Source organism: Myiozetetes cayanensis, unplaced genomic scaffold, assembly GCF_022539395.1.
Source record: "Myiozetetes cayanensis isolate MyiCay16 unplaced genomic scaffold, myiCay2020 scf6-25, whole genome shotgun sequence".
In the NCBI taxonomy this organism is placed as follows: domain Eukaryota; kingdom Metazoa; phylum Chordata; class Aves; order Passeriformes; family Tyrannidae; genus Myiozetetes; species Myiozetetes cayanensis.
Window position 1 is genome coordinate 26,949,888 of NW_026087853.1, and position 15,772 is coordinate 26,965,659.

General features: G+C 34.4%; 1 long non-coding RNA gene across 4 annotated transcripts in view; it reads right to left on the reverse strand.

Moving 5' to 3' along the window:
• Positions 1-15,772, reverse strand: part of LOC126651287 (uncharacterized) — a 150,985-nt gene that overhangs the window by 39,622 nt on the left and 95,591 nt on the right. For 3 of the 4 annotated variants that reach the window (XR_007631609.1, XR_007631608.1, XR_007631610.1), the window contains exons 2-3: positions 9,841-9,937; positions 9,541-9,694 (exon numbers count right to left, since the gene is read on the reverse strand). This is a non-coding gene — a long non-coding RNA (uncharacterized LOC126651287). Of the gene's footprint in view, positions 1-1,304; positions 1,380-9,540; positions 9,695-9,840; positions 9,938-15,772 lie in introns of all 4 variants that reach the window. The other variant, XR_007631607.1, reaches the window with a different exon arrangement.

A 15,772-nucleotide genomic window follows, 5' to 3' on the forward strand; every position in this document is an offset into this window, starting at 1 on the left:
TGTTTTCTTTTATTTCTAATTATTTTTTAAAATGGTATTGAAAATTTGGGGTTGTGTTTTGAGTTGTGAACTCTCACCATAAATATATTGCCTCTATATGTAAACAGTAGTTATTGTAGTAGTACCAACACATGAAGAAGACTTAAAATATAAACAAGCTTGCAGTTAGTCTTTTTACTTCCACTTCATAATAGCATTGAAACAACTTCTCCCAAACAGTAGAAACATTGTAAATCGTAGAAATGTGGCTCTCAGCAGCAGCAATAGGGAATACAACTACAGCTCTGTACCGATGTGCATAACATCTGATGCATCTACTTTCATGTTGTTACCTGGCTGTCTGCCATCCACTGCTACATCTTCTATAGCAACACAAATCCAACTGTACAAACACCTATAATTGTGTTCTTAATCCTTCTCAGTCTGACAGACTGAAGTCAAGAGAAGAAATAATAACCAACCATGCAAATAATGCTTTAAATTATATCCAAATATGATACCTCATCTATCTCTCTAACAGGTGAGCCTAGTTACTGCAACCATAGTGCTTTTAGGGAGGGGGAAGACATCAGTGCTGAACTCATAACTTGGCTGATGGCTTAATAAAAATATCTTTTTTATTTTCCATTTATACAACACAAAGTGTAATTAAAATAGAAATGTATTGACTCTATTAACTTAGAGACATTGAGCTGAAATCACTGCATGCAGTGCAACTGCAAATATTGAGAGATAAAAAAGTCAACTTTCAAATTGAAACATCTTTTAAAATTACATTAAATGTGTAGAAACACAAAGTGGAAGGATAAGTATTTACTTGGTGAAAGAGGACATCCAAAACAACACATAAAATAACAGTAACTGTATGTACCATAAAATTTGGGACAGAAAGTTGTGGTAATGTATTTTTAGTTTATCACTGTGACCTTTTCACAAGGTTTATGTTTTCAGTAGGTAGGATAAATGTATTTGCAATGAAGGATGAAGGCTATAACAGTCCTGCAATACTGAGAAAAACCCAAAACAACAGCAATAACAACCAAACAAAGCAAAACAAAAAAAAAAACCAAAAACTTTTTTGACTGTATGTAAAATTGAGTCAGATACAAAGGAGTTCATTATAACCTCATTATCTGTCAGAAGTCCTCACCTGTAGATGCTACATTCATGGGATAGCTATGCATAATTTATATATGTGTTACCACACTGAGCTATCAGTCAAACAAAAACTCACTACTTAATGATGTGTACACACAGAAAAGATGCAGAAATTAAGCTGCAAATATCAAAACCTATAAGAATACCTTGTCTTCTTACTCCTTTTCCTCCTCCTTCTTGTCTTCAACCTTTTCCTTCTCTTCATACTAGAGATTTAGTAACTGTGAAATAATAATATTAAGTAAAATCAGTTATTGTGCAATTGTGTTTATTTAAAATTGATTATTTTAAACTGAAAACCACTTTTCTTCTAAAAGTTACAGACATAAATTTCTTGGAAATTGCTGAATTATTATAGATAGATGTGTAACTATTCGTGAGGTAAAGTGAAGACCAAATTAAATCTCATAAAAATAAATCAAATGGAGTTAAATCCAGTGAGAATCTAGGAGATTCTTGGACAAACATAATGCCATAGAGGTGCACACAGTGGACAGTGCTTCTTCTGTAGAAATTTCCCATTAATATTAGATAATTTCTAAGTTCTTTAGAACAAAATTTTGGTGAGTTTTTGAAGCTTATGGCTATTAAGAAGATATTAAGAAAGTTTAGAGAAGAAAGATGAAATAAATTATGAAGAAAGATAAAAGACTGGGAATTGACAAGTATAAGGAAAAACTTAAGGAGGGATATGATGAGGAACATTTTTAACTTCTAGAAGCTGAGAGAAGTCAGTGGATTACTCCCACTCAGAAAAGGTCTGACTCTGCATCATCAACAGAATATGTATGAAGATTCAAATAATTGCCAAGGGTAGCTGGACATTAGCTTCTCCCAAAAAATATTTCTTTACTGTTTTCTCATTTTCCTTCTCTTATCAGATGAAATAAACAGTTAAACTGGAGCCACCATTTGAACATAACAATAGGTGGTACTGCTTGGACTGAAAAACAGAGAGAGAAAATGTGTGTGAATAATCATAGAATCATAGAATAGATTGGGTTGGAAAAGACCTCCAAGATCATCGAGTCCAACCCCTGATCCAACTCCAATTACTATATCATGGCACTAAGGGCCATGTCTAATCTCTGTTTAAAAACCTCCAGGGATGGTGAATCCACCACCTCTCTGGACAGGCCTTTCCAATGCCTGATTACCCTCTCTGTAAAGAATTTCTTCCTAACATCTAACCTAAACCTCCCCTGGCAGAGCTTGAGCCCATGTCCCCTTGTCCTATTGTTGGTTGCCTGGGAGAAGAGTTCTAAGTGTCTAAAACCTATCTACCAAGTATTACACATATTTTAGCACTGATTTTATTCCTAGTTTAAGTCCTCTTCAGAAAATGAGGTAAGTAGTAGAATAGCATTCCTAGTTAATAAAGCATGAGGGTTCCTTCTTTTCTGACTAGGTCTTAGGTCAAGTTGAAATCAGCTGAATTTTCACTTTAGTCCCATTATTTTTGAGGTCTGCTCAAGATCCTAGTCAGGGGAGTTGTTAAAAAGTCAATCCATCCTCCTTGATTTTATTCCAACCATCTTTGCTGATTTTGCAAGAAAGAGTTTTCAAATACAGATAATTTTAGTGAAAATTTCTGTTTAAAGAGATCCAATCTGAAGCTGCCTTCTCAGTTGCCGTTGTTTGACCACAATATTAATAGGTACTGGGTATTTTAGCTGTCCCTTTTGTAAGCTTACAAGGGCCTGACTTGGTAACCTGGATGCAACAGTCTCATTAGTCAAGGATTGGGTTTGCCCTCCCATCAGGTTCTCAGCAGAATATTTACAATATGACAAGTATTTTCATTGTACGTTATGCAGCACTTTCTGCTATTTATGCATGGTCTTTTTCATATTGAAAGCAAAGAAGTTGGCACAGTCCATTTAACAGAGTCCATTGGTCTTTCATCAGCTATTGATGAGATTTATATATAAGTGTCAAAGCATTTCAATGCAAGTCATTTACAAACAAGTCTAAACTTGAGCAAAGAGAGATGACAGGATACAAGAAAACATATTGCTGTGTGAGTGCTTACCAATAATTATACATGAAAGTGCACCTTTGATAATGGCTTATGCAAAATGGTATAGCCTCTCATGAACTGAGTGAGTATATATGCTGACATTAGTAAATCCACTGAACTCTTTGATTCTCTTCATACAGATAATTCCAAAAGCATTTTTCTCTTTTCTTTTGCTTGTAGAATAGCATGTCAGTACCCATATACATTTTATTGTTTAGCAAATACAGCTGTTTTCCATGTGTATATCATATTTAACCTCTGAGGAGTCTACTTTGAGGGGAAAATATTAATTTTTTCAAGAAAGACAATACTGTTAAAAAGCATCATGTCTTAAGCATCATGACTTAAGCATTAAAGAGCTTGAGCCAAAAGAATGACCGTGTGAAGTCGATCCTTTCTTGTGTTGCTGGAAACAGCCACAAATGGTCTTTTCTTTTTTTAATAACAGTGTTCATTTATCCCACTGAGAGAGATAAATGAGTTCCACCTAGCTACTGAAGACTTTAAGAATATTATTGAAGATCCCCAAAGCAGAACCTTTGTTCTAGGTATGTATAAAAGGCCTGATCCAAAGCACAGGGAACAAATAGGAGCCTTTCCTACTATGCATCCCATGGCCCTTGTCTAAAAGATGAGGTTTATTGCCATCTTCTCAGTCACAACTTTTCTTCTCTGTGTATAAATGTGCAGTGTTATGCATAGCTGATGTTTGCCTTGTGGTTACCAGAAAAAAGTTTTCCAAATTGGTTAATTTTGTTACAGTTGACATAGTACATCTTCCTGTTCACATATTATGTTACGTGGATTTTTATATTTCTCTTATAACCTTCAATCTTCATTTGTTTTGAATCAGTTTCAACCATCCTTGACATTATACTCTCTTTCAGGAAGACTAAATTTCAATGTTGTTCTGAAATTTTGATATGAATTTTGATAAGCTAAGGAAATTGAAAAATGGGAGAACAGTAAGTGAGAGGCAGCAGACCAACATTTTTACCTTGGTATAAGACACAATGGAATAGTTCAAAAAGTTTTGATATACACAGTCCCTGAAAGATTTAAAAAAAAAATGTGAGGAAATGCATGCAAAAGCTTCTCAAACAAAAAAAAAAAAGGAGGCTTGTGTTATGTCTGTGACTGAAAGAATCATTCTGCTTATTTTTAATAAGAAGATTGGAAAGTGCCTTAATTGCAGTGTGCAATCAGTCATATGACTGATTGCCTAGTAAATAGCTATTAAACCTTGAAGAGAAATAAAAACTAAGAACCAGTTACTGGAAATTGAAATCAGAGAAGTTGAGACATATTAGGCAGACCTGTATATTTTTTAAAAAAGGGAGAAGACAATCCACTGGAATAAGTTACCAAGGGAGATGTTAGCTTGTTCTTCCCTTGGTAAAGTCCTGATTAAACATGGTTGCCTTCCTAGAAGGTACAATTTATTCACAAAGTGATGATGATTTAGTCAAACTTTTGACACTGAGTTCAAAGCAGACATAATTGGATAAAATGTAATGTAGTGATACAGATTTAATGGTGTTTTTTATCTTTAAAGTCCATTAAACTGAGTAGCTAAAGCTACTTTGGAATGCATGGTATAATTGATCTAAACATTACTGTGCAGTCTATTTCAACCATCCTGTAAATTTCATCTCCTATTCATTTCTCAGTGAGGACTGTCAGACAGCTTTCAAGTGAATATGCTATCTATAAGAAAAAGTTTGAGTTGTAGATGTCTCCCCTAAGTTGAAGAAAAGCATTCTCTGATGAGCTACTTTAAAGCTGTATGTTTGGGGATTTTGCTGATAAGAAAAACTTGTTTATCTAAAGAAGAAATTAAGGACATATAATATATACTGAGAATGTCAATGGTATAGTTTTCTTGCCTGGAAATGCCAGACATTTGAAGAATCAGTGAATATTCTTTGGCCCAGCACATAAAGCTCTGAAATGACTTACTGCGAGGTAACTTACAAGACAGCCAGCAATCTGTCAATGGGTTACAGGGTAACCTTTGTGCAAGCATTCGTAACACTATGAACACATAATTTCAGCCTATTTATTTACTGTTGTTATTTTTTTCCCTTATCCTCCAATTAGAGAGATCTGCAGAGCTTTAAAGCTGTTGTAGAAACAAAACAAATGAAATGTTGCAGGAAATAAACCCACAACAGTTATTATTTAATTCTTGTTTTGTGTGAGCTTTGTCTGTCTTACTTTCTAAGTTGATAGCTTTTAAGAACAAAACTTAAACCTCCATTAAAGAATTCTGTCATTGACATCCTCTACTGTACAGAGTTAATTAAAGAGCTACTACAGTTACTCTTTTTGCCATATAACACATGGCAACTATATTCACATCTCGTGATGCTTTTCTTATTTGAAAAGAATATGGCCATTTTAACCCAAATGCTCACCATAATTTCTCTGTCCTATACCTATAGCATAGCAGTGTAAAACTGGACATCAATGTATAATCATCAATATCTGCCTCTGTCAGTAAATAATGGGATCTAGTTAATTATCTGGCATCAATATATTTGAAGAAAATTGATTAGTTTTATCCTACCAGGTGTGTATACAGTTGCTACCACACAAAACCAAGCTCTTGGGCTTTGCTCATGTCAAAAAAAATCTGCTCTGTATTTCTGTATGTGTGCCACCATGACTGTCTGCATCTAAACTACCGCACTGAAATAGTTCTCTCAGAGCATTTTAAATGAAACCGTTTTATAGTAGTAGCCAGTTGTTTTACATTAATAATATAATGGGATGCATCAGCATATCTCTGCAGCTTCCTCCATGCAATCTGGTACATTTGTATGTAATGTATATGAAATGGACTTATATTTTATTTCTGCTCTCTCCATGTTATTCTATTACAGTCTGGCTATACTCTTCTTCAATAGCATGTGTAAAAGAACTTGATATCTTCTATCTTGATCTGTATTGTGGAGCTTCTTTTATCCTGCAGGAATGTAATTATTTAAAAGAGACTATCCAGTAATTTGTGACTAGATACCATCATTCACTTTTCTAAAAGACTTACAAGGCTGAGAGAAATTTATTATGTGATTATGGGAAGTGTTACAGTTAGGCTGACTACACTGAAAGAGTGTGCTCTTGCCTTTCAACTAGGAGAAATCTTTGCAAGTTCTAACCTGTAGCAAGACTGCCCACCTGACATTAATTTATGTCGAAACCATCAAGTAAAGAGCTTCCCTTTCAGCTTTTTTCTCTTTATTTCTTTTAGTCTTTGAACAACACCTAGGAGATGGAAAGTATCTGCTTTTGAGTAGGGACTGGTGTATTTTCTCTAAGAGGTTGCTATAATGCAGGAAAGTGAAACAGCTGATGTGATATTTTCCATCTTTAGCTACTGTGACCATTCTGAGATACAGTAATGACTATTTCAGCTGTCGTTTGCAATTTTCTCAGCTCTGAAAAAAAATTAAAATATTTAGAAATGTATTTCAGTTTAGATGAAAAATAAGTTATTTGAGTGTTGTACCCATCCAGGAAGTGATGGCAGAGAAACTAGAGAACTAGCTATTAGATTTGGGACCCAGGACATATCTTGGGTCTTAAGACAAAACAGGGAATCCAAGAAGGGGTCCTGGATTGTTGGGGGCTGCCTTGGGTCTGCTTGCCACTGGTGGTTCAGCTGCCCAGCAGAACAGGCTGCAACACTACATTATGGGACATGGTTCATGTGGTGGGACAACCATACTAATGCTCATTCTCTCACTGCTTTTAGGAAGCTTGGTCAGGAGTCTCTACATATTTCTACAGTCTACCACATACACACATCTTGAGAGCAGTAAGGTAAATATAATGACATGGATACATACCTTTAAGTATATATATTCAAAACATTAGAGAAATTGTACTACGTTTTGGGGGATATTTTGATTGAATATCATTCCACTGATAAATGTTATTTAATCAAACTTAACTGTTTACCAAATAAGGATTATTTTCATTTTATTTCCAGAGAAGACATTTTGTTTTCCATTTCAACTTGCCATTTTGCTATTTCTGAAAGAAATATGCTGTTAGCTATCTTGTCCAAGCTCACATAGAAAATCAATGAAAATATTTTAAATTAGATTCTTTATCTGTACTTGCATCTGTAGATGCAAGGTAACATATTCTTTCATTCTTTCTTCAAACTGATTTTTTTATCTAGTAACTGTTGTGTTAAAAGTTGAAATTACTGATCATGTTGGTAAAATTTTACAGTTTGATAGTGTTGGGTCCATGTTTTCAACCCAATATGTATATAAATATGATTAACATTATCTGATTACATATATGCATCTTTTAGCTTTGTACTTTCACACATAAAAATAATATTCATGTGTGTTTGGCAAATAAGTTATGTGAAGCTACTACTGCAAGATGTGAATGGTAAATACAGAATATGCACAAAGTGAGGTACAAATTCATGCATTTAAGCAACTATGTTATATTCTCAAATTTTCGGAATGTAGATCAATATAATAAAAAGATACTTCTTGCCAAACATATATTACACATTTTAAGAAGCTGAGAGAAAGGAAAAAAATGCATTTAATCACAATTTTTCATTTGAGTCCTGACCCTTAGTCTCTTTATTCCTCAGCTCTGCCAATGCTTTCACAATTTTTGTAAGGACTCAAGGAGATACTGGCTTTTTTTATTTTTTTTTTCCTCAGAAGAAAAAATATTCACTATAGGTTAAAGCTTTCTAAACTGAGTTAATCAAAATCCATGGATGCAACATCTGAGTAACAGAAAAATCAGTCTGGAATTACAGTGCTGTTTAGTGTTAGGATATTTGTTTAGTCTTCACTGGTGACTGATCTAAATAAGAAACCTTCATGAAGATGCTTGTTTGAAACAGTTACTGGCATAGGTATAACTGAGTATATAGGAGTGTAAGTTTTTTTAATTTTCCTGTAAAATGTTTGTTTGAATAAAATATATGTTGTATATACTTTATAAACCACATACAGATATGAAAGCTGGTTTCGAAAAGAAGGATTATAAGACAAAGTAGGATCAATAGGTTACTCCAGGCATTCATTTTATTGATACTTTACATATTGCTTTGAAATTTTATCTTGCATCACTTTAAAGTGCATTTAGACAGATCTGCAATATGTATAAACTGGGGACAACATTCATTTGACTTTTGAAGCTTTTGGAAAAGTACTGCAAAAGAACTAGAATGTATTAGGGACAAACACTACTGAAACTGTTTGCAGGTTCTTAAATATTTACATCTGAATTTACATTTTCAAGTTAAATTTACTGAAATGTGCTGTTTGGTTATCTTCCCCATGCTGTTGGTTGAATTGAAAGTGATGTTTTTGGCTGAACGTTGAACATAAATTTCAGATAAAACAGATCAGCTATTCTTTGGAAATAGAAAAAAAAGTTCATCATTATGAAAAAAAAATGAAACTACGTTTCTTCATTTGGATGAAGAAACCTAGTGTTTTCATACTTTGAGCAAAATTTTGGAACTGGGGAGCTGGAGAAATAGAGAGTATCAACATGAGGTCAGAGAGCTGTTTTGTTATCTGTGTGAAAGACACCTGCCTTTGGCTGTTTTACAAACTCATGAAAAAATGTTGTTTGCACATGCTAAATTGTGTGTGTCTGCCAGCGTATTCTCTGAAGATGCCATCTGCATTGAGCATGTGGCAGCACAAGGAGACTCTTTGTGGATTCCAGGGTTCACTGAGGTTATGGGCACACAAACCACAATCAAGAAAGCTTCCTCCTGAGAATGTAACAGGGGGCTTGCTGTTTCTCAGCGGCAGTGGCAGTGGCAGTGGCAGAAGAAGATGTAACGTATACAAAAACCAAAATGTATGTACAAACCTGAGTACAAAGCTTTATGAGGTAAATATTTTCTAACTCAACAAACTTCTACTCATGTAAGAAAGTATATTTATGAAATTGACTACAGCTATCTTGTCTATGTACATTTTAGGGACATTTCTCTTTTCAGTATTGTTCCAACAATTGAGATGTCATTAGGATCTAGTGAAGCATTTCAACTGATGTCTCATAGATTTTACAACAAATTATAAACTAGAAGAAAATAAATTGATTTAGTAATTTTCATAATTTTTCTTTTATTAATAAGAAAACCAGATTGCTATCCTAATTTAATAACTATATGTATCTTTTACATAAACAAAATTTCAAGAAATGGATCAATATTTCAGTAAAGTATTGTGGTCCAAAGTATCCTATTATTTTAGATATCTACCTTTCATGATATTTGCTTTTTATTGCTGTTTTGTTTCTTGTCATAAATGTCAACAATGTGCAACTTGAAGTAATTATGAGGGAAAGTGATAGCATACTTGCTAGCAGAGGAATTGCCAGAAGTAGTATCCCTTCTAGTTTATTTTCTCCATTAGTTATATGTTATTATTTTAGCAAGACATGTTGGCACATTGTTGGGAATTTGCACAGTTAAGATGAATTCCATCAGTTCCATGGTGATGAAAAAGGATGCTGTGAGAAAGAAAACATTTTACGTGAAGAGAAAAGAAACACGGAGAAATGAAGCAATTTGCCTAAGGTCACAAACTTCTTAGAGAGATATGAATTAAAGAGAAGTCTTCTGAAAGCTACATGGAACACCTTAACTAGAAATCTACCTTTCTCCTGTAGCAGGCTGTTTCAGATTTCTTTCTTTCTTTTCCTCAGGCTACTTTTCCTTTCCTCAAAATAGTTGTTCTATATTATTCGTGGTATCTGTAAAGAAAAAGGTGTAATTAGGAATAATTTGAATAATGCAATGCCTCTCTTTTTATGTTAGCTCTCTAAGGAGAGAAGAAATGAACCTAAAATCCAAGCTGTTTAGCAGTGATGTTACACCAAGTGTATCCAGTCTTTGCATTTGAATGGCTACCTAGAATAACAGCATGAACCTGCTTTCTGTGAACACATACTAGGAACAGGAAATGATACAAAAGTATTTCTAGTGACAGTCATTGTCTAATTAATTGATGTTTACATAGATGGAAAATAATTTCAAGAATAATAAAAAGTAATTTTGGGATTTTGGAAAAAAAATCATATAAAGTTCTTGTCAATTTTTGTATACAGAATATTCTACATTGTGTAGACTACTCCCCAATACAAATAATTTTCTCAAAGATTGATTTTATTATATTGTTACAGGAATCCAAGTTATTACAACTTGAAAAGAAATAAAAAGTGTCTGTCAAGAAAATTTAGTCCTGGAATTTCAAAACTTAGCAAGTGTTGACAAATCTCTACAGTAACCTTTTCTGGACCAAAAATTTAAACCAATGCCTTAGCTGACAGAAAAGGGAGCTACTGTTTGGATGATCAGACATTTAAAATTTTCAGATCCCACTTTTTCTTTCTGTAGTGATCAGTGACCACTGACAAACTCAATATTCTACTCAAGCCTGAAATAAAGGTATTCCCTGTACTGCACATTTCTTCTCTCTCAGATTGTATATATCGTCTGGTTTATCTTCCATACTATAAGATCAGCTCTGGTTTTGATTAAATTTTCATTTTATTTTCTAGTTCAACTACAAAAAGATGGTAACCTTTTCAACAGACTCAACTTTGCTTACCTCACTCTAGCTGGTAGCTCAGTTTTCATCAACAGTTTTCCTTAAGGGAGTACTGTGTCCCTTGGTTCATTCCCATATTCCTTTCCACTCATGTCATCAGCCCACATCTACTTTTTCTCTTTTACTTTACTGTATCTGTTTTTTATTTATCCAAATAATACTTCAGCATCTCTTATGTTCTTTCATCAAATGCCCTTCTTCCTAAATATGTAGAGATACAAGATTTCTCTATTCTCAAGACCTGTGAAAACATTAGCAATGTGGTGATTTAACCCTGTGCAGATGCTTGCTCATTCCCCACTCCCCCCAGGTGGAATGGAGAGGAGGACTGAAAAACACCTGGATGGAGATAAGAACAGCTTAATAATTGAAATAAAGTAAAATAATATTGTAGCAATTAATAATGATGATAGTAGTGAAAAAGAAGATAACAAAAAGAGGGAGAGGAATAAAATTTAAGTGTAAAAAAGCAGTGATATGCAAAACAATTTCTCACTACCCATTGACTGATGCCTGTTCCCAAGCAGTGATGGTGACTTCTGGCCAACTCCCCAGTTTATATATACTGAGTATGATGCTCTATGGTACAGAATATCCCTTTGACCAGTTTGGGTCCTGGCCATGCTCTGTTCCAGCTACTTTTGCACCTCCTCACTGACAGAGCAGGGGAGACTGAAAAGTTCTTGACTTAAGCAGGGTAAACACTACTTGGAAACAACTGAAATATCAGTGTGTTATCAATATTATCTCATACTGATTCCAAAACACAGCACTGTACCAGCTACTAGGAAGAAAATTGAGCTGAGAGTTCACAGCTGTAAAGGAGCTAGCTACTGTTTCACATGCGAACCTCGCTCAGCATTTCAAAGGGCCAAGGCTTTAATGGCTGCATGTATCTCCACAGTGTCACATATGACATTGTAGCAGGCTCATTTAGCAAATTTTCTTTTAGTACTTTCAATTCAGAGAAAATGTAAGTTCAGTTTATTCTCATTTTTGAATGTTCTGTAAGAAGTAGAAACTGATATTAATGGTACTATAGTTGTCATTTAGAGACTGTGTTGAGACCTGAAGGGTCATTCTTAATTATAGTCACCGAAACCAAAAAAAATGGGAATAATTCATCATTATACTTTCTTATCAGATGAAAAATAATTTTGATTGTGTTATCACGAGCTTCTTGCAAGTAATCCCATATTTTCAATTAAAGATAGATTATATATTTTTTCCACACAAAATTTGAAACACAGCTAATAAGAATCTTAATAAAGTTTTCAGTTCAAACTATCCAGCTAATTTAGGCAGCTAGTGTCTAAATAGGTTAAACTGTATGTAACAGAATAGCAATGAACATTTTTTCTCTGACCATCAGAATGGTTTGATCACACCAATACACTTCAAAATGACATTTGACATTGGGTCTTTCTGTTCTTTCTACTGCGATTGCTATATGAAGATGAAGCATTTCCCTCAAGTCAGAACGAAGAAAGTTAAATAGAAAGCTGAAAGAGGATTGAGACAAGGATAAAGGACAGTTATTAAATTTGTGAACTCTATCAGGGGACAAGAAGATAAACTGTATGACTGACTAGAATTGTATTGGAGTTTGACATTTCATTTTTATGCAGGTCTCAGTCTGATAAAGGTAACACATTGAAGAACACTGTAATTCCACAAAAGCAGTTAGCACATTCATTGACTATCAAGATGGCTAAAGTGCTTTTCTTTTGTTGCGATCTCATGTTTTTATACGGGGTAATATAGTTCAGGGACTCATGACTGAACATCAGACTCTCTGCTGCTATAGCAAGTTTATTATAGGTTTTCTTTTTTGTTCCATACAGAAACATAATCTCTAGCTGAAATCTTTTTCTTCACTCAGTTTGTAGGGCCATATTCATTTAGGAGTTTTCAGACTATATATACCCAATGAAAACAAAGTGAATAGAAATGCCAAAAGGAATGAGATGTAAGCTTCCATTAGATGTACATTGAATATGTGCTGAGATAGAAAGCAAAGGGCTAAGATGAAATGTATTTGAGTGTGAAGAAATTGTAGAATTGGTTGCAAAGTTAGAAACTATTTTAGGACACAGTCAGGCACCAACACCATCTGTTTACTAAAGAAAGAAAAAGAGAGAAAAGGATAAGATTACTCGTTAGACAAGAGTATGGCAATATGGCTTGAAGCCCTGACAGCCCTAGGAGGAGGCTGTCCAGCAGTAGGAGGCTGTAAAGCCAGATTACTAAATTTGCCAAATCCTTGATAGAATTAGGCTTCCCAGTACTGCCTCAGATTCAGGGCATGAGAAAACTAGTGCATCAACCAATTATCTGCCAAATAGTGAAAAAGTGAGTTTTATTAAATATTTATGAATGAGTGAAGAGTGTCTTTAACTTTTGATACTAATAATTACACAAAAATAAATAAATTTTGTTTAAAATTTCCTTACATATGGAGAAATGTCAAATGATATCATGTGCGGTTCAATTTTTTTATACAGGTATTTTATATGTTTAATAAAGGTTCGGTCCTATAGTCCTGAGTAGATCTAGAGGTGAAAGCAAAATGTCTGTATTGTACCTCACTATATACTAAAAGCCACAATGTCCTTCAAAAAACAGATAAAACTTCCAATGTACCCACATAGGGTGCACCTACATTACTGACTCTTGCTATACAAGGAAGAAGGTAGGAAGATTTGACTTTTCTTTGTGGTTATAGGGCCATACTTTGCAGATACACCTAATAGGCAATGGTAAGTAGATTTCTGTAAATATACCCCAGGTTGTTTTGCTGCCATTGCTAAAATCCTGAACACACATAGAGAGCAAAGTGCCAGAAGGTCATTTTTCTATATTGCAAGTGATGGCTTCTGGATGGTACAGCAAGGCACAATAAGTCTTGGCTTAGCCATGAGGAAAACCTTACCAAGACAATTGCAGTGTTCTACAGTGCTCAGCAAACAGTTAATTAAATACAGATATAAACTGAATCTACCGCTAAAAAGAGCCATTCCAAAGCATGAAGTCACCAGTGTAAGTGCACATACAGTTGCATGTCAAGATAATTCCCTTCCCATCACGTAATAGTGCTCTACTTCTCAGATGAGTGGGAGATTCTTGCTACTTCTTCGTCATCAAGTAATTCAGCCATCAGACTCTATCCAACCACTTCTCTGCTCCTAATTTACACAATAGTTCCAAGCTTCCTGTCAGAGCAAATCAACTAGCTCCCATTTAGACAAATTTTTGTTTAGATGGAAGTTCCCTCTGGGGATCCTTCTTAATAGGCTCTATGGATTAATCACAAATGTCTGGTTCCTTTAACTCTCCACAGTTCTTCATGGTCATCCATAGAGGTCTTGCACTTATTGTAAAATAGTTGTATCCCCTATTCCCTGAAATTATAACTCTCTATTAGTTGTTCATGGCATTACTGGAAACATATGTACAGTAAAAAGTAAGTTTTAAGCTCAGAGGGACACTACAAGGAGTTTGGAAAAGACCTTGGCAAAGTTCAACACAATATGGAGACAGCCTGACCAGTCTAGTGGTGTCTAGCCTTTGGCTATGTGGAGATCAGCCTTTATTCACCGTGTGGCCTAAGAACCAGTGGAATCTCTCACAGTTAGTCTTAGCCTTCAATGTGATCTAAGAGGAAATTCTTTGATCCATCCTTCACAATTTATAAACTCTACATAAACTAAATAACATTACTATGATGTGTCTTTATTTAACAAAGACTGTTAAAACAAAAAATACATCTGTAAATCAAAGTACTGCTGTTTTATTATGCAGCTGAATTGATTTAATTGAGATTTCTTTACTTACACTTTATAGACAGACTTCTATTCTTTGCTATTTTTGTTCAGTTTTTCAACCAAACTTTAAAATGCCACAGATGAATAACATTTTTCATTTGTGCTGCACCCCAGAACATGCAGTGGATTTTCTATTATGTCATTTTTTGGTCTCACACAGACTTCAGCCTGAATCTTAATAGTGCAATCAATTTCAAACCTAATTTGTTGACTTATTAAAGTATACATGAAAAGGAATATCTCTCTGAGGTTCTTCTTTCAAATACAATTAATTTGTATTTTTTCTTCACTTGGATAGAGTTCATAGCTTGCTGTAGTTTCCCAGAGCAAAAGGTGTAGCACAAAGCTCAGAACCACACTCATGTTTTATCCTACTATACTTGGATAAAAGTATATCAATAGATAGGGTAGCTTAATCACTCAGGTGACATTCTTATCTGGGTGGGAGTATAAACTGAGTGGTTTAGGTTCATTAATATTGAGAACAAGTATGACTACATCATTATATTTTATTACATTAATCTCTATACTGAATCCAGTAACCTACCTGTGGCCTCGTATCTTGACCATGACATATCAAAAGAGTGAGAATTCTTCTGTTTTTCTGACAATTTATTTCTGTCGTAGCTTGCACCAGTATTTTATTTACCTTTCTATCTGTATCTCCCATTCCTTGAACTGTTGCATAAACTGTTACACTGCAGCATATGGTTGGAACAGACTTATGTTTTTATTTCCGTTTTGCAGTACTGATGGGTTATTTGAAAGAAGGCTAATTCCAGACATCAGGTCTTGCATAATTAGAAGATACTGAGGTCCATGACTCTCCCATTTGCCTGTTTTTCGATTTTGGAGGTGATATCCAGCACAGTGGGAAAGGTTCTTAAGTCTCCGTATAGATCATCCACGAAGCATCAACAGAAATGTGTGTGTAGTAGGATTCAAAGTAACTTCTTCATCTGGGTGGTACATATATAACCCCATTTGTTATATGTTGAAATAAAGAGATAAGAAATTGTTTTCATTTCTTTAGTTTTGCTAGAATTCTATAAAATGTACACATAAAAATAATGAATAGAGCTATATGACAGATGCTGACTACAAAGACATTATGTTTTACAATAGAATAGGTTACACTCTAAAGCAAGGTTTTC